Here is a 27,878-nt window from a genome sequence, read left to right on the forward strand (position 1 = left end):
TACTTCAAATAAAAAAGTACAAATATAGATTAAAAAACATTGATCTAATACTTTTGATTTCATATTACTTTATATATTAGTTATAATAAGATACCATTTTAGAAGTAAAAATCAATCTGTGCTTAAGTGTACAAGTATGAAGGAGATGGAAAGCCTGATATGCTGGAGATAAAATTAATATCATCCCCATCATCACTCAGTCAAATTAATAATTGATTAGGCAAACTCTAGACGCCAGGGAAACGTGATTTTCCTAGAGGCCCCCGCGGTGACAGATGGCAAACCACCGGATTCCAGGCTCCGCCCATCACCCTTACAAACCCCGCCCATCACTGTGACATCAGCAGCGCTCTTGGCCCCGCCCGGATGCGATGCGAGACGCGTTTTTGCCCAAGAGCCACAAAGGAGCACAAAGTGAAGTGAGCAACTCAACACTACAACTGCGGGGCTGCTTTGGATAAACATATCAGGAATGCAGAGGTGAGTTCATGCTATCCTTGCGCTTTTGTGTCTGTTCTTAATCCTCTAGGCTGCTTTAGAAAGGACTCGGATTATATTTGGAAACCTCCGAAATGTTTGTGTTACAGTGTCGGTGTCAAGTAGAACATGCGTTTCTTCTAACATTTCATCAGCTTCCACAGCACTGAAGTTGTGGGGATATCAGGTGAATTCAATTGTTAAATGAATTAACTTGAAAGGGTAGATTATTAAACCGTCGTGAATAATGTATACGGTTTTAAAATAGTACAAATAAACATGTTTTAGAACTAAGAATGATGCATTTAGTGACTGAATGGACTTGCTTATTGGGAATTTATTGTCTTTTGATAGATTAGAGGTTTTTATAATTCTCTTTGCGAACCGTCACTTATTTTTTTGAGCGTGTAAATGAATAGATGTAGCCTATTCATGACTGTAATACGATATAAAATGTCTGTCTTTTTGAAAATTTATAGTGGTTTGTCTAAGTGTGTGTCCCTTAAAGGGATAGTTCACTCGAAAAATGAACCTTTGCTGTTAATTTAATCACTCGCAGGACTACCAAGATTGTTTTTCATTGAGGTAAAGTTGGTTTTATATTCGCATATTCAGACGTCCTCCTCAATAATATAATTCCAGAAAAGTGTTTATAACCAAATTTAAACAGGGAAATCTCATTAGCAGGCGATGACCATCAGAAGACATTGTTCATAGTGATAATGTTTTTAAGTTGTACTTTTATGCTATTTCAGACCAAATATTCAAATCAGTGTGGTAAACACCACTTTTTTCACTGTTTAAAAATGAACGAATAATTATATATATATATATATATATATATATATATATATATATATATATATATATACATATATATACATATATATATATATATATATATATATATATATATATATATATATATATATATATAACCATCTTTACCTCAGTCTGTTTTTCTTTAATAAAAAAGTAACAAAGATTATTATTATTTTTTTTAAAGCTAGAACTGTTAAGCTTTGGCAATTCGTAAAACGTTATTCTATGGCTAACGCCACATTGAGAGTGAAAAAACGCTATACAGGCGACACAAATTTAATACTGCTGGATCCTAACTGTACAGTGAGGTCTTGTAAGAAAAGCTGCTTCTTATTTACAACAACTAAACAAAACAACTCAGAAAGTAATACTACCTTCACATTTTTTTTTATTTTTTGCTGTAGAAGCAATTCTGTGCACATGTCAACCTTGCCATGAAAAAAAAAAAGTTTTCACCAAAATATGGAAACTGTTTAAAAGTTTTTTGTGTCGGTGTAGGTTTGTATTTTACAGTACACTGAAAAAAAAATCATAATTTAATGGTCTATGTTTTGCAGCTGGGGTGGCAGAACAAAGCAGCAAAATAACCGCCGTTAAATTACAGAAATTTACCATAAAATAACGGACATTAAATGACAGGATATATACATAAAATTTTAATTTCTGGTAAATTTCTGTAATTCGACCTCCGTTATTTTACAGTAAATTTCTGTAATTTAATGCACCTCAGCTGCTGGAAATAAACCGTGAAATTACAGATTTTTTTTACAGTGTACTTTAGAAATATAACAAACGATTACATTTGATTTGATTTACCAAAGTCACACAAGTGGCAATTTCCCATCGGTCACATCCATAACGGAGAGATGTCACATCCATAATGACATTTTTTCCCTCATAAATACAAAAATGTCAAATATAAAATAAAATAAAATAAATCCGTTTTTTTCTATAGAGAGACATATTTTATCCTTTTGATCAGCATTATTACTTTTGGGTTGTGCAGTTTAATTCACAGAATTTCTACAATGTATGTTGTATACTGCATATCCATTTTTTGGTCACATCCTTGCGCATATCTATTTTCCTCATATAAAGTACAAAACATGTTTACAGATTGATATTTTTCTGGTCCCTTAACTCTGTGGTCAGTTGTTCTGGAAAATATAAACAGCTATTTCAATGTAATGTGAACATACTTTCTATGTGAACTTTTATGTTTTGAGTTTTTACTGCAAATCTCGCATCCATGAATCTGAAATTGCTTATACATCATTATTGTTGTTGTCGAGCGTGTTGCAGATTAAAGATGTAAATAATGTTCAGGATCTTGCACAGACTGATCATTTACACCAAAAAGTCCATAATGTATTATCAGGTTTTTTTTTTTTTAGCTGTACTTTTTAACAATGTTATAAACAATCACCGGCCATGGCATAAGCTATTTAAAGTTCTACTGAAGAACAAATAAGGTCACCAACATCTTGGATGACCTGTGGGTGAATAAATTAAGCTTCCATTTTCAGTTTTTAGCTACACAAACTGCAAATAATACATTTTTGCTTATAGTTTTTGTCTTTTTCATTCTTTCATTAATTTTCTTGTCGGCTTAGTCCCTTTATTAATCCGGGGTCGCCACAGCGGAATGAACCGCCAACTTATCCAGCACGTTTTTACGCAGCGGATGCCCTGTCAGCCGCAACCCATCACTGGGAAAGTTTTTGTCTTTTTTTCTAATCAAATAAATAGTAAAACAATCTAAAAAAAGTTTATTTTTCTTACCTCACTGGCATCATATTTTAGTTGTTTAAAGGAAGAAATTACTTAATTTTAACAAGTTTTTTTTTTCTTAAAATGACAAAATTATTCGGTTTCTAGAAAATCAATTCAACCGCATGAACAGGACATGCAGAGAATTGAAATAGGATTACTCTCAGACCCTAGGTGCCTAACATAATACAAAAAATAGAATTTCAAAAAGCGATTGCAACAAATACAATTACTCACAAAATATAATCTAAATAAATAAGTATAAATACAAATTTGTAAACAAAATGCTTATTGTTTTAGGATTTTTTTTTTTTTTTAGATGTTCGCATTGGAAACAAGACAACCTAAAATAAGTAAAGCCTGTTTTTTTTTGGAAGTACGCTATAGTTAAAAGTTGGCAAAAAGTCTAATTAACCTTACGGAATTATTAATACACACTGAGAATGTCAAACTACTATTCGTTTCTACTGAAAATGCAATGTATTTAATAACAATGGTTAATTTTAAGTCACTAAACTGCTGTAACTATGGTCACCATGGTGCGTTTTCATTAGGAATGACTTGTTTTCGCTTGACAGTTGGTTATTTGTTACCGTGGTTATCAGTGTTTGATAGTCGCGACCACCCCGGTGGTTATTTGAAACAGTGAGGAGGACATCCTATACATTCCCCCTCCCTCTGCACTCCCATTCCCAGCCGTCTATCGCCTCTCCTCGTCCTCCCTCCCTTTCCCACATTCCTTTCAGACTTTGAATGGAACCGGATTGACCTGTGGCATAACTCTGTCTCGTATTTTTTTTTCCCCCATACAAGACCTCAGCCTCCCCCTGTTATATTAACAATTTATTTTCAAGTTACGTGGTGTATTAAATATGCATGGCGTGGAGAACAAATGGCTGCTGCTACTTTACATCCCCCGCTGAAAAAAAGAAAGGTTGGTTTGTAATGGTTTTGATGGTTACATTGGAAATTACATTGGATTTAATGGAAGCTATAATGATTTCTTAAGGTTTCTACAGATCATTTCTTGTCTTCTGGTTGTATGTTAAAAGCAATAAATCTTGATGGAATATGTCCCAAATATACTGACTTTAATGGTTAGAATTTGATGGGTTGTAATGCTTTTAATGGTGGTTATAGTGGATTGTGTTCTGATGTTTTAGTGTTCTTTTTGCAGCATATATCTGTGTGTGTTCGTGTTCACTTGTGTATTTTGAATAACAAGGCTGTCACTTCCCTATTATAATGCTTTTATCATTGAATATAACAGTGGCTTCTTTTTCTAAGCTTGTTTGCAGTGAAACCACTTTTGTTGAGTCACAATGCGTTTGATTTTTATTATTTTTTTCTCAGGGAATGTTCCAGATTCAATATAAAAGTGAACTCTGTCAACAACCTGCTGTTTGTAACCCCAGAGAAAGGTCTTGTTTGATTTTTGGATGTGCTTTTTGGTTTGTAAAAATAAACAAATGATGCTTGTACAGTCAGTAACATACTTGTAGTGTAACTAAAGATTTGCTACAAAGTGATAAGCCATGAGTTTCCTGAGAGTAAAATAATCATTTTTGTGCTACATTTTATTTAGTTAATTCCTGATGCTTCATCAGATGTGTATAAAATCATCTGTTTCCATCCACCTTTTTAACGCACACATTAGAATATTGCATAGAAATGCTTAATGAAAACATCAAGATGCGCGAAAAAAAAAATGCATGAACATAACTCGACAGAATAAACTTTTTATCCGATAATCAAAAACGCACATACATTATAAAGGAAACATACTTACTGAATAAGTTCCCGAATGCACATCAAAAAAAGTCATGTGTTTATTGTTTTAACATATGATGTGGCAATAAAAATGGAAAACAATAGGTGTGTTCAAAATAAACCATGACTTCAGCTGGCATTCAACGAGATTAGCCGAGCGCAGGCGGGGACAGAGTTGAAAATGAGTCCGTGTGGTCGGATACTTCGGCGCTTGTAGTTCGCTGTAGTCAATTAAATATCAGAAGCTTTGCATAAAAAGAAAAAATATTTTCTTAATCTTATCTTATTAGCAAAATTTTCTATACATAAAGGTCAATTTTCTAACCAAAAACCTTTTTGTAAATATTTTGCTTGCTGAAATGCAGTATTCCCTTGAAATTACTTCTAACTCTTTATTGCAATAACAACAAAAGAGTTACAGTGCAAATAAAACCGAATATATTTTCTACAAATTATAGTTCACTTTCAACAAATGAATTAACTATTTGAGCTGATGTTTGGTTATTCACTAAAATATATATTATTTAAATCGCTTATGGAGCTGAATATAGTAAATGCTCTGCATAGATAAAGGTTGCAAATAAACCTATGCAATTAATATAGCCTTTATAAACAAATTATTTATCAAAAAAAAGGTGAATACTGCAGTAAAATATTTGTAGTCTTTTAATTTGCATGACACTGTATGTACAAGATAGAGATTGAATTAAAAGTTAGTTGTTTGTTTGGAAGTTTGTGAGACGGAAGTTGTCTGATAACAAACCTGAAACGCAGATGGTTGTTGTCATGTGATGATTCCAGCCAATCGTGTAATATCAGTGTGGACATCGCAGCTCCTGCAGTCACTCTTCAGATGCTGCTCAGACTGAGTCCGCCAACTAATCTCGGAGTGTTTGCAGTACTTTGATAGCACAAATGACAGTGAGCGCATTGTCAAGTTGGACAAAATTTCTAACCGATATGCACCGTTTTAAGACAGATTTCGATCGGTCTGCGCAGGGCTACATGAAGTCGAACACACCTATTAATAGACAAACCAGCAACCAGATCACATTGCACAACATTTAAAATCCCTTAGCCAAAGTCTGTCATCAGAGTGGTTCAGTATTGTTAACTTGACCGTCTATGCTTCCAATGAGTAATTTATTATGAAATAAGACTCTTTGAACACAGCAAATCTTCTTTTATCTTTTTGATATTTAGCACCAGTTTATCAGGAAGTAAGGATTTATTTTTGTTACACTCATTGGATGAAAACAGTAGCACATCCATTTGGAAAACATCAGTTTTGAGCCTATTTACTACACAAACTCTTTTTATTTGTATTGTTACAATTTCTACTTCGGTGCGGCACGGTGGTTCAGTGATTAGCACCGTTACCTCACAGGTTTCCTCCAGGTGCTCCATGCCTCCACTGCATAAAACCTATGCTGGAATAGTTGGCAGTTCATTTCCACTTAGTCTTTTAAGTATCATGTTTCCATTTGCCATTAGCATGTGTTCTGCTGAGAAGTATTTCACTTCCATCTGGTAGTGACATGTCTTTGTCTCCCATGACCACTTGTTTTCAGATTTTATAGCGAACAGTTCCTTGTTGTTTTATCATGCTCCACAGCATCACTTTCACATGAGCACTCGATGCAACACATCAGAACAAATGTGCTACTATGATGCTCTTGAATCAAAACAATAGATCTATTTGAGGCTCTTGACACCAGCTGTGATCAATCACGGTACGCCAAAGCGTGTTTATTTTTTCCCTGCTAGATTTGAGCTTGTACATCACATGCAAACGTTTTATGGCAAAATAATGCCTTTCTAAAAGATTATAGAAGATTATAAACATCACAATGACTTCAAAACGTTGAGTGAACCAGAAACTTTGTGGCATGAAATTGTAGAGAAAATGGGATCCGGTGGTAAGGTTAATATTTTATTAAAGCCCTGATCATGATCGATGGTTTGTGTTTCTGATGTAGTAGCAAACTTTATCTTAATTTACTGTAGTATATCGTGCAAGTTAGAGAGGTTGGGGAAAATGTAAAGACACATTCACAAGCGGAGGGGAAAAAAAGATAACCAGCAGGAGCGTTGTAGTGGGCAGGCTGCCAAAAAATGAATTTTTGTGGTCAGCGGCATCCCTTGAAGAGACATGAATTTGGCATATACAATCAATCACTTTGTTTTGGGTGTAAAAGCACAGTTTGCTGATGCCTCGGTTTTATCATGCCGTGCTCCGTGTTAAAGGGCATTTGCGCAGCTTATGAGTGAGCAGGAAAGCTAATGAAAAGGATGGATGACAACTACTATTATGATTGTGATCTTTGTTTTGGAACAAAGTGACCAGAATATCTTATTTTCATGCATCTTTCAACATGCCCCATATCGATCATGTGTTTCATCAATTGACAAAGAGTAACCAGTCTTTTCTAGGAGTTTGAACTCATTCAACCACATGAGCATCTACACCATGAAAACGATTTGATCAAATGCTTTTCTGACAGTGGTCAGAAAAGCATTTGAACCTCTGATAGTGGTCAGAAAGTAGACAAGTTTAAGATATTTTAGGTGTCATTTACCCTAATGCGTTTTTGTTTTAAAATGCATACTATTTGTTATGGTTACGCCTGGTTTTCACGCTAATCTGACATCTTTAACCTGATGAATGTTAATAAATAAATAAAAAACTAAGCAGCTGCTTGCCATCGCCACAGCAATAAGATCCAATAGACAGCTGATAGCTTTCAATCCAAAATGGCGGAATCCGGGGCTGTTGCTGGGCGCTGCTGTTCCAATGGAACGTTCTATTGAGTGTCGCCTCTTGGTCATTCTAAGCTCTTTGATATCGTCAAGCCCTAATTTAGGGTTGTTAAATGTTATCAGGTATTAATGGTGATGATGACAACTTTCAACATCTTAAATTTTCCATTTGAAACCTGTACAGCTATAACGTCTGATCACCAAAAGTGATTTGCTTAAAAATATCAAGTGTAAGTACATCATTCTACTAAGAATCTTTAATATCTTAAGTCGAAAATAAATATCAACTTTCATTTTAGTGTAAGGGTGCTTTCACACCTACACTTTTGTTTAGGAACGTGTCTCGTTTGCCCAGTTAGCGCGGTTCGTTTGGCATATGTGAACAGGGCAATCGTGCTCTGTTCCGCGCCAAAGTTGAATGAGGTGGTCTCCGCTTGATTGAAACGAACCCTGGAGCAGTTCGATTGCAGTGAGAAAGCGATCCGATCCGAGCGCGGTTATATCACAGTGTTTTATGGATATGTAATAGGCTTACGGCTATATGAAGAGAGAATTATGAGTATGGCGGGAAGTTTCGCGAGTCTCCTGATGCCCGCAAACGAGTGATGATCTCCCGGTAATCTCGCGTCTCCCTCCCGGTCCTCAAATAGGCATCGTCGCACACCCTTCTCGCCCCTCCCCACTGCGTCTCTCCTCAGACACGTCGCGCGCGCACACCCTGTCAATCACCACCAAACCACCACCTCTCCTGACAGCTTAGCGGGACGCTGCAAAATAAACCCTGACACTCTGACCAATGTAAGGAGAGTTTACTCGCACGTGACTTGTTTTAGCTCTTTTGGTCCGATTAGAAACTTTGCAGTGTGAAAGCGAACCACACCAAGAGCAAAGAGCAACAATGTAACAATTGTAATCTCTGTTTCGGAACAACTGAATCGATTCACAGGTGGGAAAGCACCCTAAGATCATCTATATCAAATGTTTTGCCAATTTCGACAACCTTTTACACCAATTTTAGCATTAAACAAATCAACACTTCAAACACCAAAACAAAATGATCGAACAACCAACATATTACAGATGCCATTCAATCCGCTTAACTTGTATCAAATGTGAAACTTTCACAGAAATGCCCATCAGCTTAAAACAAAAAACACTCGTCCTATTATTTGTGTCCTGTCCACTATACATAAACCCCTGTTAGTCCAGCTTAAAACAGCAGTGTTAAAATCCCCTTCGAGTCAGATGACCGTAGACTGTGGAGAAAAAAAAAAAAAAAAGAGTGGCAGATCATTTTATGAGGATTTAATGTTTCAGATTTGGCCATCCAGAGAGATTACATTTGTAAGTAAACTGTGGCTTCTACAACGTTTATCCTGAGGCAACCCGGCCTGATGTAGAGACACTTAACAACATCCAACTCCATTTCCACTGCACTTCCCATCGGCTGCTCTTCCAATACGAGAGCAGCTATTATAGACATTCAGCCTTATGGGACTATATTTAAAGAAAGCCGCTAGTTTCAGTTGAGCTAAGGGTTAGCATTACTCTAAATAACCTAGAATTATGCACTCTCTTTTGCTTTTGGTGTGTGTCGGGATGAGGGAGTGTATTGTTGATGGTATCAGTGGGTGTCTTGAGCCGGGATCAGGACCAAGACCTGGGCGGTTTGTTTTTGGGACTCAAAACATGAGACGCTGGACCGTCTGGGGCTCCAGATTAAGCCTGTTGTCTAACCCTCTGATTCCTGGTGATTCATCGGCCGCAGATGAGTGTTTGTATAAACTAGCTTGCTTTCTTCTTTTTTGTTCTAGCTATAGATTGAAATGTGTTGAGAATTGCTCGTATTTTATGTATGAAATGTTCTTATTGGAGAAAAATAATGTTGAATTGGTATTTATTTAACGCGCCATGAAATAATGAGTTTATTTAACATTTTTACACCATTATAATCAGATTTAGTCGAATCAATTTAACTTTTCCAATCACTTAAAGTTATATATGACTAAAAATATTGAGTTAAACTTTGTATAGCTAAAATAAATTAGTTGGAACCTGATTAACTAAAGTAACAAATAAATTTATGATTTTTTTTACAGTGTTAATCGGTGATATGTAAACTATTTGTACAATTAAATGTATTATTAAATAGTTTTGTGATTTTTATTTTTTATTATTAATTATTATTATTTATTTTTTATTTATTTATTTTATTGTTTATTTTTTTATTGTCGTGTGCTGCCTAGTTCTGTCACGATATCTATTTTTTGTTGTACGATATATCGCACCAAAATATATTGTAATATACAATATCATTGTCATTTTTATGCCATGACAATATAATATCACAATGCAAGGAAGCTCTTCCCAAGAACACATAATATTTTATTCTTGAGAATTTTTAATTATTGTCATTTTTTCAGTTTAATAATTATGCGTTGGAATCAGAATGTGAAAATGCATATCCTAAAGAAATAATAGTAAATGTTTACAAAAAAAAAGTGCACTGCAAAACGTAACAGAGGCTGCGATACCTGCTCTATTTTCAGATTTATTTTCAGTTGTTAGACACCTACCTGAAAATATACTATAGTAATTTATAGTAAATACTGTTTTGTTTTTTAACTACACTAACACCTCCAATAGGGATAGAGATGTTACACAATCTGCTGAAATGTTGCTAGAATTGTTTTTATGTATGGGCGATAGGGTTGGGTATCATTCAAATTTTACCAATTTAGATTCTTATTGATTCCTAGTTCCGATTCCGGAATTAAACAAAATATTTGGCCCTGTCATTTAGACCCTGTTAAACGAAGGAATTCAGTTTCATTTTCAAACTAAGATTATCAATGATGGAGTTTAAATCTGTCTTTCCTGCCTGCTTCTGCAGTCCTGCTGTTTATAAATTGTACCCGTGATGCACAATGCTGTTCCGAAACAGGGTTTAAAATTGTTACAATGTCGCACTTTGTTCTTGGTGCAGTTTGCTTTCACATGGCAAAGTTTTTAAACTGACCAAAATAGCTAAAAGTCACTTGCGAATAAACTCTCGTTACATTGGTCAAAGTTTCAGGGTATATTTTTCAGTCCCGCTCAGCTGTCATGTGTCCTTCATTTTAATTTATGGCAATAAGACATTAAGCGAAAAGCTGCGCTTTAATTTTAAATGGTGACACTCACAGACATAGTCACAAAATATAAATCAGAGGTAAGATTTCTTACAGATAGTATTATGCATTAGGCTTTACATTATAGAGAGAAATAACAGATAAACCAAGACTGCAATTTGATAAACGGATAAACAGCTCTCGTTAATAGTTCAACATGCTGTCACTTTCGCATTTGACATGAAATGCACATTTACCAGTAGGAATAACATTCGCCCTACTCGTAATTCTCTCTTCATATAGCCTTATATATGGCTATTACATATCCATAATACCGTGTGATTTAGCCTGGTTCGTTCGTTGAATCATATCGCTTTCTCACTACAATTGATTCACTCCATAGTTCATTTTAATCGAGCCAAGACCACCTCATTCAGGCGATCTCAGGCGGATTGTTTTGGCGCGGTTCCGATCGCAATTGCTGGTTTCACATATGTCAAAGGAACTAACTGGGGAAACGTGCCAGGTTCCGAAACAAAAGTCTAGGTGTGAAAGAACTCTTAGTATTCAATTGCAGAATCAGAATCGATTGTCCATTCCCAACCCTAATAAGGGGTACATTTTGCATCACCAAAAATGATTGAGGTCACGTCCATGTTTTGTGGGATAAGTCGATATATTTATTATTGTGACAGGTCTAGTGCTGCCTATAGTGTATGCTAATTTATTCAATTAGAAACTGCAAAGACGGTCACTAAAAAAGCTAATCAGATTGCAATGCAAAATGTAATAATGTTATAATTTATTTATATTATAATCTTTAAAATATATTAAAATGATTTTGATTAGATTAATACACATTTTATTTATGTATTATTTATATGCTAACTGTCATGGACTGATTTTCTTTAAAAAAAAACATTTTTATATTCTTAATAATATGTAATATTTAACAGATTTGTTTTGCTACATTTACATTTCATTGAACTTTGAGATGACATGTGGCGTAAACGGTAAGATATTCTGTTATTTGCATTCGAAAACAAAAAAGTCTCATCTTTACCGTGGAATCACCTCAATCACTGACTCCGCTGACTGACATGTGCTTTCCATCTGCAGTTTGTCTGCGTTCTTTACCGTTTCTGCTTCCTGAATTTGGCCTAGAGGAAGCTCCGGGTTATGAGTGAGATTCCTGTGCTGTTTATGTGCTATCAGCTGAGGAATGATATTAAATTCCAGTCTGTGGCGGCCAATTTCCAGCTTTCTGGAGGGCTTCAGATACACACAACAGCAGGAGGAGGAGACAGGGAGCGACCCGAGCTACTAATCAGCCAAGCATTTCCTCTCTTTCTTTTTCTCTTTTCCTCTCTTGCTTTGCTTCTCCGTCTCTCCACAACACTTCCTGTCATAGTTTGGCAACTTCCTGTTTCTGTAAACACCGTTGTTGTCCAGGAGAATGCTTGACCTCTCTTAAATACCTTGCTTATGTTTGTTTTCCATATGCAAAATATAATTTCTGGTAGTTTTTTGATTGATTTTAGAGCGAGTTGTCCAGTGTTTTAGACTGGTTTAGAGAAATTCACCATTAGAATTCACATTCGTTGTTCAGTTCTCTTGGAAATTGGCTTTTTTGATTTTTGATTTGAGGCAACACATTAGCAAACATCCAAAACAATGCTATGAAGCTAAACGTAAAGCATAATGGACTACTTTCCAACTATGACTTGTAAAACCAGATATGTTTGAGCATTTTGGTTTCTTATGGTCATATGTTGCAAAACCATATCCTGATTTGGGTTTACTTTGATGTTTTAGCTCAGGTTGTGTTCATATTTTAGTCGGATCCCAACAAAGCTTGCTTAAAAATTGGACCCCATATTCATGTTTTTAGCATTTTCAATCAGCCTGTTTGGCGTACTCTCGAAGAATCACGGCAGAATTTGTTTGGAAGTACCACATTTAAGGGTTCTTGGACAAATTTGGTGAGGTTCGGCTTGCAGTGTTCACACTTATACAGATAACACAACTATTTCTCACAAAGAAGTCACAGTGCAGTTTGTTTGTAGGTAGACCGAGACCCTTTTTAAGCATTCTTGGCTCACTTTTTTGCAACTTATTAAGGTTCTGATGGCAGCATTTACACTTCTTCAAATGAACCATGATAAGAAAGTAAGCACCTCAGGGTTTGCTTGAAAGTGGGCTTATTCTGGATTCACACCAAATACTCGTGTTAGTAGATCACATACAAAGTTAAGCAAACAGAGGTGAGTTTCTGTCTGGCAGCAGGAATTTGCCAAAGTCTTCTGTGCAAGTTTTAAAAAGGAGTTCTAAATACTTTGGAGGGGAAAAACATCCCGCATGTAATCTACAGCATGTGACGTGATCGGTGTGTTCTCTTCACAGCTGGTGTGATCCAAGCATTAGTCTAGATTCAAACTCATTCAAGTGAACCGCACTAGCACAAAAGTCACTTCAGAATTTGTTTGGTAGCAGACAGAGAGCTCTCTTTGCAAAGTTCTTGGTTCACTTTTTTGGTGTACACCAAGGTTAGGATGGCAGCGATAACACTTATTTAGAGGAAAAGCACTAAATAATCAGTTTTAGTTTTTAGTTTTCTAGAAGTGTTTACAAGTGTATGGTGCATATGGAGAGGAAAGTAGTGTTTTGTTCCTACAGGTTTTACCAGAAATATTAATCGAGCAATTGCTCGAGAGTTTGTTTGGAAATAGATCAAGACCATTGTATTCAGTAGGCTCAGTCTGTTTTATTGGATGGCAGCCAATCAAACACTTATTCAGGTAAATGGAGCAGTCACATCAGAAGTTGTTTGTAAGTGGGCACAGACAGCCATCTTTAAGCATTCTTGGGCCACGTTATTGGTTGTCATCAACCAATAAAGTGAATTCATAATTATTCAGATGAACTATATGTTTATTCCGATGAAATGGAGCAATCACATAAGAATTAATTTAACCAAACCAAACCTTCACAGTGTGAACATGCCCATAATCATGCTTTAGAAAACCAAACCAAAAGTTAGTCAGTTATTTGCCACTTTTGTGTACACAAATAGATGTCTTATACTTAATTAGGTGAGTGACAGCTTTTGCTAACCATGCTAATTATGTTTAAGCACCATTTAATTAAGTGTTGCATAGTCGAAGCCACAGTAAGCATACTCTGAAAGTCAGAGATAAAGAATTCCTTTGACTCATTTCTTTAAAACATCGATATCGAAATGATTTTCATTTAATCAAAAGATCTAGCCATTATCTTGCGCATTTCCATTTGTTATCTGGCCAAAAAAGCCCAAAGGGAACGCAATGGTGTTTGAGGCAGACTGATATAAGGAGGCAGAGCACAATGCGTGTATTTGAGATGTAGGCTGTCTGATATCTGAGACGAAGAATCTGATTGGCTCTCGCCGATCTGGAATTTGGCCAATCGGTGTGCTTGATTCTGTCTGAATGACTGAGGGATTGAAGGGTCAACTTGAGTTTCATTAATGCTAGACTGAAAACCATTTATTTTTGACTCTTTCACGCTGAGACACCCGGCTGAGTTGATGTGTGCACATTTGTGTCAATCGATATGGATTTCTTAATGGTTGAACTGCACATAGCTTATTCATTATTGTTGTTTATTCTTGTCATTGATTTGCTTATTTATTGTTAATCTTTTGAATTATCCTTTTTTTTCAAGGTTGTTTGGCTATGAGGTAAATGTTTATTTACTACCATTGCTATAATGTTATAAAACATTACTGTTATATATATTAGGGCAGCACGATTTTGGCTAAAATGAGAATTTTAGGTTAAAATAAAAATCACGATTTACTCAATTCTATAGGTAAATAAAGAATAATATGAGTAGACTATTACTGTTATTTCTAAAACATATGGTAAAACAATAAAATTATTATTATGTGTAGGTCTACTGTTGGTTAAAATGCTAAATTTTGAATGGACTTTGAATAGTGGATTTGAACAGACTAAATATGTCCTGTTTATTAATCCACAGTAAAGTGATGACATCCGAAATAAAACTGTTCATAATTCTGATGTTGAATTATGTTTGAAACATATGCTTGCAATCTGTCAGTCACAACATTATTAGACTTTTTTTCTGCTAGTAAAATGAGAAGTCTGTGATTATCAGATTCTCTCTTGCATTATATTCAACATTATATAGGCTAGAGCAGTGGTTCCTAACCTTTTTCTTTGGGGCCCCCCCCATAAACATATACAAACATTGGAGCCCCCCCACCATATAAATACACACGCACGCACGCACACACATATGTACTGTGTGTGTATATATATATATATATATATATATATATATATATATATATATATATATATGTGTGTGTGTGTGTGTGTGTGTGTGTGTGTGTGTGTGTGTGTGTGTGTGTGTGTGTGTGTGTGTGTGTGTGTGTGTTTGTGTAATATTAATATATAGTAATATGTATAGAAAATATTAATTAATCAGTTTTAACTTGTCTTGGCCTTCAATAAAACCAAAATTTAGGTAGGCTTTGTCATACTGTCTAATCTTCGCCTCGGAAGAATCACAGCATTTATGTTTGTCTGCCATTTTTGTTTAGATTTTGCCTTTATGACACGTTGACAAGCAGATTGCCCGAGTGAGCAAAATTTAAATAATTATTTAAAGTTATTTATTTTAATTATTTTCACCATTATGTTGGAATTTTAAGCATGTGTTTAGATTATTTTTTATTTTTTGGGCTGCTCGATTTTGGGAAAAATCATAATCACGATTATTTTGGTCATAATTGTAATCACGATTATTCAAAACCATTGCCAGTTAAAGTCAAAATTATTAGCGCTCCTGAGATTTTTTTTTTATAAATATTTCCCAAATTATGTTTAACAGAGCAAGGAATTTTAACAGTATTTCCTATAATATTTTTTCTTCTATTTGTTTTATTTTAGCTAGAATAAAGAAAGGTTTAAATATTTTGAAACCAATTTAAGGTCAATATTATTAGCCCCCTTAAGCAATATATATTTTTGATTGTCTGCAGAATAAACTACCGTTATAATGACTTGCCTTATTACTCTAATTAAGCCTTTGAACTGCACTTTAATCTGAATGCTTGTATTTTGAAAAATATCTAGTAAAATATTATGTGCTGTCATTATAGCAAAGACAAAAAGAAATCAGTAATTAGAAATGAGATATCAAAACTATTATGTTCAGAAATAAGTTAATAAAATATTCTTTCCATGAAACAGAAATTGGGCAGGAAAAGGTTTGCTAATATTCAAGAGGGCTAATAATTCTGACTTCAACTGTATACATACAGTTATTTTCCACCCTGCAAAGGAAAGAGAAATAAATACAATAGAATAAAAATATGAAACAAACTGTGCTTTAAGCATCTTCACTGTAAGAAAAACACTTTAGCTACAGCAGTCCTTCAGTCAAGAGCAGCAAAGGTTTTCTCGTTATGTTTGTTTAATAATAATAAAAACAGGCGGCAGAAGGATTATAGCGCGCTGTATCTTTAATGGTTTCTCTTTCACGTCTTTTGATCCTCAACTCGTTTGTTTATTACACAAATGAGGGTTAATGTAAATAATCACTAAACACCGCGTTTTGACACCTATTTGACCATTAAAGCGCTCACGTTAAGATGACTTGAGATGTCTGCGCTCCTCTGCTCGTCTCAGTGTGTGAATGAGAGTGAATGCTGACCGGCCGCATATGCTTCTGACTGCGTGACTGTGCTGCACACACACATAAGCTCTTTCGCGCTTTTAAGAGCAACACGTGTACAACTGTGGCGAAATATGATGCAATAATCATTTATCTCGATTAATGCTTTTTATAATCGTTTGAAACCGAAATCTAAATCGGATTTTCGATTAATTGCAAAGCCCTTTATAATAGTGGAGCATTTTTATGCCTTTTTCTACCTCAATATTTATCCTCTCCCGCGCCCCCCCTGTGAACTCTGGCGCCCCCCTTAGGGGGGCGCGGACCCCAGGTTGGGAACCCCTGGGCTAGAGTGTTTATACAGACACTGTTAAACGTTTATTATAATGCACAACACTCTGTGGTCGCTATGAAAGAGAAACATAATAAATGCTTGTCGTAATGCTACTCCAATCTCACACACTACAATTACTATGGTATAAATACAGCACTACAACATATAAAAGAGATAGATCAACTTGGAAAGTCACTTACCAGTTTAATGCTGATTTGATCAACTGTATTTTAATATTACGCTGGGTTTTTCCTCCTTTAAGGGTTTCTGTCGCAATTTTGTGGATGGCGGCTGTATCTCCAAAATTATAATCATTTAAAATAGGCACTATCCTTGTATATAAACGGCATAGTTGCAATCTAAACAAGTACATTCTTGCCTAAAAAGCCTTAAAAGTACATTATGTTGTCCAACAACTGCAGTATTTCATCGCCTTGGAATTGTAAGGTTATATCTGACATTTTTGTCAAAATTGAGTTATTGACATATTCTTATTAAATGACAACTTATCTATATTATGGGATGTTTTTTTTTTAATGGAAAGTTGTTTACATTTTAAAGCCGCCTTTCCACTGCATACGTCATTTGGACACGACTGTCGGAGTATGCCCCCCTTGTGTCAGTCGCACAGAATTTTCAGTGTTGTCGTGCACCATGGGAGAGAAGCTAAATTCTCGTGGTGTCCCAAATAAAGTGCCAAAAGAGTCTTTATTCTCTGTGCGTTCACCATGATTGAATGGAAGAATGAATGAATACTAGAAACTCATACACTGAAAAATTTATTATTACTCATTTATTAATAGAAATGTTTTATTTATATATATATATATATATATATATATATATATATATATATATATATATATATATATATACCTTTTTCTTATTCAAAAAATAACGAAAAAAAAAAAACCTCCTATTTGTCATCTCACTTGCACGCATCTGCTTGTGCAACACTAAAATACATTACATCCGGTCGGCCGGTCCCATACGGTCTAGTCGCAGGAGTTCAAATATTTCAACGGATCCGTAGCTCAGTTCAGATCCAAATTTGCCACATACGGAGATGATTGGAGCTCCACGCAGCTCCCAGACTACTCTCCATTGGAAATAAATGACTTCCGGTCTGTCGCTTGTCGTTTGTCATGTGCAGTGGAAAGGAGGCTTAAGACTTTTTATTTAAAAAAGCAAATATTACACACATACTGTTTGCTATATGGAATGCAAAAACTTTGAAGCTCAATATCTTAAAATCAATTAGAACACATAATTCCAGGGTGAGGATTTGTCAAACTGTAGTGAGTTTATTGATCTGCTGTCACGCTGTGTGGGCGGAGTAATACAGAAGGGTGAGAAGGCTGTAGGAGTTCTGATATTGCAGGATATCACACGGTTATCATCCAATCAGATTCGAGAACCAGACAGAACTGTTGTGTAATGATTAATAATGTTTTTGATTCAAATAATTTTATTTAATATAAAGTAATATTTAAATAAAATATTTAAAACATAAATAATGCATTACAATATTGCTGTTACAAACACAGTTGTGTTTCATATAATTTAAAAAATGATTCAAATGTTGCTTATTGTATGATAAATCATGATTATAAAATTACAAAATAATATTTATGCTAAACTTTAAATAAATATTGAATATCATAATTAATTATATTTATTGTAAATAATATATTAAATCCTCATAATAGATGTAAATAATTTAATTACAATTTACATGAATATTTCAAAAATTCCTAAATCAATATAAACCAATGTTACACTTGTGTACATATATTCATCTACATTTAATGTGTCACTTCATTTCCTGAGACGCTTCATGTTTTCCCATCACCAAATTGTGGTTGCATCATGAAATGGGGCGAATAAATCTTCATGCTTATGTGATGCAAGACCTGTGACGTGGAGACTGCACCACCCCAGTAACCAAACACACACAGTGACAAAATACACACACATATCCTGCGCTTCAGGTTTTATTCAATTTCAGGCCACATTTAGTGTGTAATGTAAAATTCGATTCCACTGCACCATAAACATGTTAAATGATGAGCAGTGATGCTGGTGTACTGTCAGTGCTCGTCTCCAGAGAAGTCTGTGTGTGCATGTGTGTGTGTGTGCACCATAATAATTAGGTTTGACTCCATGGTTTTGCACTGGATAGTCTCTGCAGGGTTTCTCCTCCCTCCGAGGACTTCAATCTCTCTCAAATGCAGGTGAAAACTCTGAAAATAAATAATTACGCCCTTGCTTAAGTGCTGAAATTGCATCCAGTATTGCATCCAGTATGGGGTTTCATGTCAAATTACATAGCAATAAAGCCAGGAAGGAAACCAATACTGTATAAGCTGAAGGTATGCAAACGTAAACACCAGCAGTGTAAATGCATTATATAAAATATTGTGTGTGCTAGGTATAGGACGATAACCATTTTCAAGGTATACCATGGTTTGGAAAAGTCAAGGTTTTAATACAGTCAAAATTTTCTGCATTACCGTTCCTAAGGTATGTGAAAGATTTATTTTATTTACTTTTTTTTTGTTTGTATTTTTTAGAACAGCAGTATCTCCAGCAGAAAAGAAATCCAAAGATGTCGTTTTATATTGAAAAAAAGTTTCTGAAACTAATGGAGAGAGCAGAAGTCAATGATTCGGCACGGTTCAAGACAAGTGTACCTAGTCTGAGTAGGCCCTTAAAAAAATGTTTTAAAAGTTCATTCATTTTCTTGTCAGCTTAGTCCCTTTATTAATCTGGGGTCACCACAGCGGAATGAACCGCCAATTTATCCAGCAAGTTTTTACGCAGCGGATGCCCTTCCAGCCGCAACCCATCTCTGGGAAACATCCACATACACTCATTCACACACACACACACTCATACACTACGGACAATTTAGCCTACCCAATTCACCTGTACCGCATGTCTTTGGACTGTGAGGGAAACTGGAGCACCCGGAGGAAACCCACGCAAAAGCAGGGAGAACATGCAAACTCCACACAGAAACGCCAACTGAGCCAAGGCTCGAACCTGCGACCCAGCGACCTTCTTGCTGTGAGGTGAACGTGCTACCCACTGCGCCACAGCATCGCGTTTTAAAAGTTGATTCCTTGTAAGATTAGCTTGATGTGCTTCAGCCCCTTAGCGTTAAGGAGGATTGATACTTCCCCTGGCGGCACGTCGCAGACCTCCGCTGACTGCACGTGGACCTCACCTAACGGACGAGGCTTTTATATTTAGCCGTTGTGATATTCTTTAAAACGACAGGGGGCAGTCAAATAAACCCACTGTAAAGTCAGACAGAAAAACAGAGAAGTAGGACGTTTCCAGAACTTTGTCATATCATTAATATGGTTCAAGATTTTAAAACATAATAATATTTATATAATGTATAAAAATAATAATATATTAAATAATATTTTTAATGATTATAAATATTTTTTTAAAACCATTTAAAAAATGTAAATCAAACTTTGATGCATCACTTGCTTTCGTTCAGTTCAGTATATTAATACACTGAACAGTTTTACTGGACAGTTCTACCTATTAAAGTTAAATATCAATGGCAATAGAACATGGGTTGCTCTACAAATATATATTTGTATTATGGAAAAAAAAAGAAAAGAAAAAAAGAACACTTACTAAAAAATACTGATGTTTTTTTTTGTATAGATTTAGCCCACTTTACAATTCACACATTACTGTCTAGGTTGTTTGTGTCCTCTGCTTGTATACAAAAGCAATAATGGTCCAACATTCCTGACCATTATCACCAATAAAGCCCAGAGAAACAGGGCATCAGTATATTGTAAACCGATAGGTTCAAACATTAGCTGTGTCTCCATACAATATGCAAATTAACTTTATGCGCAAAACTAGATTATCACATAAAACTCGTGCGAATAAAGCAGCGTTTCCATCCAACGAGTCAAAGCTTTCAAAATCGTCACTTCCTGATTAAATAGAGCCAAATATCAACAGTAAACACTGAATTTGCTGCAGTTGGAGAAGCTGCATGAATCTTTTCTTCATTTAATACATGACTTGCACTTCAGAAGGCAATCCTGAAATGCAGTGAACGCATGGTGGCGTTTGAAGGCATGAGACGCGGCGCACAGATACTCTTGATTCTGGAGGTCATTAATAATGTAACAACATTAACACTGAAATGGTTAAGGCATTTTAAAATGACCAAAACAACATTTCAGATGCTTTACAATGTGCTCAACCTGCTAATTTTTCCATTCACACTCATTTTTATCATCACATGACCTCCTATAACAAAATCACATGGTTTTATTTTAATGCGCATACTGAAATTGGTTCGCTAAAACTGTTGCCATCGCGGTTTAAGCGCATCTTATTGAATAAAAAGTTTATCCTGTTCAGTTATGCGCATGTGTTTTATATGTGCATTTTCAAAGTTTGTGCTCATCTTGGGGTTTCCATCAACCTTTTTTTATGCTTCTATCCAAAATGCACATTAAAATTGAAAGTTGAAAATGTAGCTGGTATCTACCAATTAAACCAAATTCAAATTTAATCCCCCAAGTTTCCATTTTGGACCTAAACATATCTTTAAAATGCTTTCAGTTTTACAAATTACTTTTGGCATACCTACTGACAGCAGTGCAGTGGTGAAAGCTTGATTTCCGCCATGTTTGTACATTTTTTACAGCTTCTCCTTTCTCCAACTTTCTCCCTCAGGAATAGTGCAAACCTAAAAAGCACACTCATCATCAGTTTCTTCAAGCACAATGCATTGTGTTTCATTATTAATGGGGATTCAGCATAAATTCAGTCTTTGTAAACCCCCTAAACACCCCTGAATCTCCTGTTGGCGGTGGAGGTAAATCTACACTGGCTTAAGTGGGACTCGCCGGGGTTTATTTCTTTTTGTTGTTTTTCTGAAGATGGGACGAGGGTGAGCAATGCTGAAGCGAAGTCTTCATTGATATGTAGAGTGTTTCTTTGAAAGAAGGACTGACCTGACGCTAAACAACAGTTTATTTACTTGGGACTTTGTTTAAGCCCCGACTAATCCAGACCTCCCGATAGGAATGAAATCTGGCATCGTTTGTCTTCTGCGTTTGGTGGGCTGCATTTGGGAACGCAGTTTACTAGCCTTGAATTGTTTCTTTTTGCGTATTCATGTATGCAAATGGAATTTTGAGTGTAATTGAAACAGCAATATGATGCCTTTTTTATTTGTACAGCTTTGGCACCATGAGCATGATGTGCTTGTACATGTGGCTACAGATTGAATTTGGCTTGCAACATTTTATAATTAAATAAATAATTGACTGCACTTTTTAATGGTTAATGCCTATTTTGGCGTTTTTGTGTGTGTGTTTTTATAATTCATACTTGCAATACATGTATGTGTGTGCGCAGTAATATTATTTTAACAGTAGTTTTATTGGCAGACATTAAATGTACAGTAAATCATTAATAAAAATTATGTAGAATATCATTTTTTTTTAAAGTTTTTAGACATCAAGTATATTTATAATTTATAATAAGTTTATAATTATCCATCCATCATTCCATCCCATAATTCCATTTCATCCATTCATCTATTCCATCATTCCATCCATCCTATCATTTTATCAATCCATCCCATCCATCATCCAATCCCTGATTCCATCCATTCTTCCGTTCATCATTCCATCCATCCATCATTACATTCAATCCCATCAATCCATCCTTCCATCCATCCCATAATTTCACCCAGGCCATTAACTCATCCATCCATCCTATCCCATTCTTCCATCTATCCATCATTCTATCCCATCGTTCCATCCATCTATCATTACATCTAATGCCATCACTCTATCCTTCCATCCATTCGTTCATCCTTCCATTCATCCCATCATTCCATCCATCCATCATTCCATCCCATTATTCCATCCAACAATTCATTTATCCATCTATACCATCATTCTATCCATCCATCATTAAATTCCATCCATCCATCCTTCTATCCATCCATCCCATCATTCCTTCCATCTTTCCACCCACCCTTCCATCAGTCCATCCATCCATCCATCCATCATTCTATCCAATTCCATCACTCCATCCTTCCATTCATCCCATAATTCCATCATTCCATCCATCCACCCCATCCATTCATCATTCAGTCCCATTCTATTCATAATCCCATCACTCATTTTATATTTCTATCCATCCATTCATTCCATCCTGTCCCATCCATCCATCCATCCACCCACCATTCCATCCCATTCCATTCAACCATCCATCATTTTATCCATCCAACCACCATTCCATTCAACCATCCATCATTTTATCCATCCAACCACCATTCCATTCAACCATCCATCATTCCATCCATCCCATCCATTATTCCATTCCATTATACATCCAGTCCCATCACTCCATCCATCCATCCACCCCATATTTCCATCTATCTATCCGTCCGTCTGCCCATTCATCCATCCATCGCATATTTCTATCTAAACCCATCCATCTCTACATCCAACCCATATTTCCATTCATCCATTCCATCCACCATCCCATCTCATCATTCCTTCCATCCCATCTTTTCATCCATCCCTCCATCCAGAAATTCATATGACACTGTATTTTACCTTTTTAGATAACATTTAAATGTGCATGAAAACATTTTTTAAAGCAAATGTTGCCCTTTGTAATTATGTAGTTGCTTGTTGTTCGTATCTTTTAATCATTCCTCTTAAGAAAGATTGAGTTAATTTCCGAGAAATACGTTTGATCAAAAAGGCTTATAATGTCAGACTCATTTGCGTTAGCTGAAACTTGTTAGATAGAATGACCTATTCACGTAGAGACGATAAATGAAGCTGGTCATTTAATGGACTCCTGGAATTAGCCTCTTATGGGCTTTTTGAAATATTATCCTCCACCCACACCCCTCTGCACTTTACCTGAGTAAACCTTTTGTTTTAGAGTCGGTGGTGAAGTTTGGACTGCCAGGGCAGTGAAGGGTGAAATTGCTTTGTCCTCCAAAAATGTCTATATATACGAGATGGTCATATTTACCAAATGTTGAGCCGTCGACGGAAATCCCACTCGCCTTATTCACCCAATTAGCTAGTCAAAGTAATATTAAACTTCTTCACATCATCATTGTACCTGATAATACAATTTTATACCCGCAGGTCATAATGTGCCACATTATCTCCGTTATTGCACCAACATCACATTTTGGAAATGTAATTATAATCATTCTTTTGAAATGACAGGTATTTTAACGCGAGGATTGGTTTGGATGTGTATGAAGCGACGTTTGAATTAATTAATTCCTCCAAACACTGGGTTTTATCTGCGGGAAGCTGTCTGAAGGACGATGATTAAGGAGGAGTGCTTGAATTGAAACTCATGAGGTTTCCGCAGTGCTAACAATGTATCTGAGAGCATCTAAATTCCCTGGCCTCCAGCTTGAAGTGCTTTCCACTCATCTTCGGTGCCGCATCCGAGATAAGATGTTTTCATGTCTTATGGGAGTCGTGGATTACCGGTGTTTCATGTTGTTGTAGACGGATGGTTAAAACATCTCTTTGGAGGATGGCACTGTATATGGGAATTGCAAGGTTATGGTTCCAGTTCCATTAAGAGTTCTTGTAGTATTTTTGAGGAGTGTTGTTTTTTTAAGGTTTACACCCATGTTGGGCATTTTGTAGAACTTTTAAGTGCATAGTTGACCCAAAAAGAAGTTTGGTGTAAAGGATGCTGTAGAAGATCTAACTTTAGCCTGATAGCATTGAAAACGCACATACCTACCTATATTAGGGTTGGGCTGATAGACAACACGATGCTGAGCCGCCATCGCCAATCCTCCGCCCCGCCCTCGTCGCAAACCCACTCTTGAAAAGTACACACTTAGGCCTCATTTACACTAATATATACACACACACACACACACATCCACACACACAGTCATGCGCTCGTCTGAGCTCCAGTGAGCAGTGCACGTCGGACAGTTTATCAAGGATGTACCGCTGGATCGCATCTCACTATAGTTGTTAAACGTAATATTCAGACATCCCAAGTCTCCCGGAACTCTCCTGCAAATGCATAGAGATTCCCGGATGAACGCAAATAAGTAAAATAAGTTGCGCACCCTTCTCACCCATCACCACCGGATCCGTCCTAGCTCCTCAGACATGTCGTGCGCAACACCTCACCGCCTCCAACCCCTCATAACCCCCCCACAACCACATGACAATGATGTTTCACATTAGACATCGTACAATGCCCAACCCTAACCTATTTGCCAAATTGTGTCATTCAAACCCACAACTACAGAAGTCATGAACACACACCCAATAAATGACCATAGCGGCTATTAACAGTACATCGTGAGTCATTCACCAGTAAGAGAACTTTATAACATTTTATAATACTACAATCTCAAATGTAAAATCCTTTTGGAATAACTGAATTATGTCTAGCATGTTTTGGGTTGTGTAGCAATCTAAACTTCTCAGTGTGTAATACTATTTCTTGTATGCAAGGATTTCTGCGATGACCGTGTGGTTGGACCGGCTAACGTCTATATGGAGATAAGCACTTTGTCTGACATGAGTTTGTCTGGAGGGCAGAAGGTAATAAACTGAATGGGAGAAATAGCGGAAAGTCCATATTTTTGCAATGTATACCATATTTCAAAGGAGATATAATTAGGAAATAAGCACATATGTTGGGCATAATTCTTATATCATGAAGAGCGCCGTGTTTCCTACTAAACTAAAATATATTTGCCTGTCATTGAGGCGGTAGATACTGTATTAGCTATGTTGCATGAAAAAATATTATAGTCAATTTTATAGTGTTTAGGAGCAAACTATAGTTAATTACGTGAATTAAACTGTCGTAGTAATTATATTGTTGCTGTGTTACGACGCCACTGTAGTAATAAACAAATTATTCAATAGTCTTCAGTTTCTATAATTATACACAATCACAGTACACCACAGTTTACACTAACTTTACAGTATTTATCACAGTTTGTCTATGATACAGTATTCGTAAGCATTTATTAACAAAGAGTTGTACACTTCATACACTTCACTATGTTGTTCAAGAGCATGTTTATCATAAATTACTATAGTTTAATTTTTCCCATGCGAATATATTTTAGACGCATGGATGCATATCTACATTTTTATTTATTTTTGTAAAAGGAAAAGTGTTCCACAATAATAACTGTTTAGTTTTGTCGCAAGCGTTGTATTTCTTTTGTGTTTGGTCAATTAACATGCCACCAAACATTTACTGCTGCTGCGTGAATAGACGTTAACGTTACGGTTGTTTATTCTGCCAAAACGCCAGTAAACACTTGAATTATTGCAAAGAAAGATGGACATTTCATTGCAGTGAATACATGGCAGGGTATTTTATTTATATTCGCCTGAATTTTGTATAACTGTGGTGGTGTTTGTATCAGATTTTTTATATAATACATTTACATATTTATACACATTGCTAGGCCTGTATATAATCTTTATCGGTGCTGTCAAATGAATTATCGCATTCAAAAACAGTTTGTACACATGGATATATTAAATAAGTGTTTTACATGCCGACTTTTTTGTTTTTGTTTTTCAGCCAGTTCCTTGAATTTTCCCCCTTTTTGAGCAAAGATTTTTGGTTTTAAGTACATAAAATCGGTCTGGCATTTCTTATTTTGGCTTTTTTAAACAATTATAAATGACAGAAAACAGAAACATTTTGATGTTCCGATAGGGATTCCTATGTGGAAGAATAACTTCCTGCCCTCCATCTGAGTCTTGCACATCATCAATGACATTATGTGAAAACAACCTATACTAATTACTGCCAGATTCTTCTTAGCTGGCTAGGTAGAAGAACAGTATTTATGTTTTGTTTTTAAACTAAGGGAATATCCACAAAAAAAGGAGTCCTTTAAACAGAAATATCATCACCAATTTCAGTGTTTACATTACATTTTAATTTTTTTTTTTTTACAATACCAAGGTAACAACAACTGGCGCATTTGTATTGCATTCCAAAGAGTTCTGTTTTTAGCACCAAATCTGTGCTGACTGGATTAGCACAATTAAATGGTCAAATGAATGGAAAAGTGGTTCTGTCGATGTAGTCAAGCTAATTCGTAAAGGCAAACAATCTACATAGGCTTTGCATAACTTAAAATATCAGTTTAAAACATTAATGCCCTTGTAAAAGCAGTATTGCAACAATGGCATCATCCTTCAGACCTGTTGACCTCTGTAGTTGCTGCCTCCAGCTTGCAAAGGCAACGGTTTTGACCCATTTTTTTTTAAATTTTTTTGGTTGATAGAAGGCCTCTTGATGTTGGAAAGAAGTTCAGATTGATGTAGTTTGCTTGCCATCATCGTCATAGCACAAGGTCAGCACACCATTAGACGGTTTAGGTGACCTATCGTAATGTTCAGCCTGAACACTTTGGACAGACATTTTTTTTGTTGTTCTATGCCAAACCCAAAATATAAAAATACAGAAAAATCACTTACTTTAATGAGTACTTTTTGAATGTGAAGAGACTTTCAACAAGCACAATGAAGTTTCTGAAGACACACATTCCAACTTTAACTTTGGCCATCCATGATGTTGGTGACTTTCTTCAACGGAGAAGATTGTTGTGGTTCTTGGTGACTCATAAAATCGAAGTGAACTACTACTGTTAATTTAGCGTATTCAATCATTTTATCATTACAAAACTGACCTAGATATATTTAAAGATGCATGAATGTTTGCGTTTCTATAGTTAACCTTTTACCCAGACTGAATTAAATTGTGCCTACTGCCAAGTACACAGTCATATGCAGATGTCCATATGCCTTTAATTATATACCAAATCATGAGGTATGACAATGATCAAATTGCTGTTCAGCATTGGGAAAAGCATCATGTGATACATTATGTCTTTCAGCAACGTATGTTTGTTGAATGCAAATGGTTGTTAAAACCCCATCGGGAGGAGGGATTGCCCACAAAGAACAAGTTAGAAAATAACTGGAGAATCAGCTGATGAATTGAATATGGTACAAGTAATGTGGATTTGAGAGACACTGTGGACTCGAGCAGACATGAGCTTTGTCTACTTTATTGCTCAAGCAAGAAATTATGGGACAATG

The 27,878-nt window shown here is 35.8% G+C and overlaps 1 protein-coding gene across 3 annotated transcripts in view; it reads left to right on the forward strand.

Moving 5' to 3' along the window:
* Positions 1 to 366: 366 nt before the first annotated feature.
* The window catches only part of sh3bp4a (SH3-domain binding protein 4a), a 56,678-nt gene continuing 29,166 nt past the window's right edge, over positions 367 to 27,878 (forward strand). The window contains exon 1 of one of the 3 annotated variants that reach the window (NM_001316330.1): positions 367 to 480. The gene's annotated coding sequence lies outside the window, so the exon portion shown is untranslated. Of the gene's footprint in view, positions 481 to 586; positions 665 to 27,878 lie in introns of those variants that run through there. The other 2 variants (XM_005161697.6, XM_073936354.1) reach the window with 2 other exon arrangements.

The sequence above is a fragment of the Danio rerio genome, chromosome 22 (genome assembly GCF_049306965.1).
Source record: "Danio rerio strain Tuebingen ecotype United States chromosome 22, GRCz12tu, whole genome shotgun sequence".
Taxonomy (NCBI): Eukaryota; Metazoa; Chordata; class Actinopteri; order Cypriniformes; family Danionidae; genus Danio; species Danio rerio.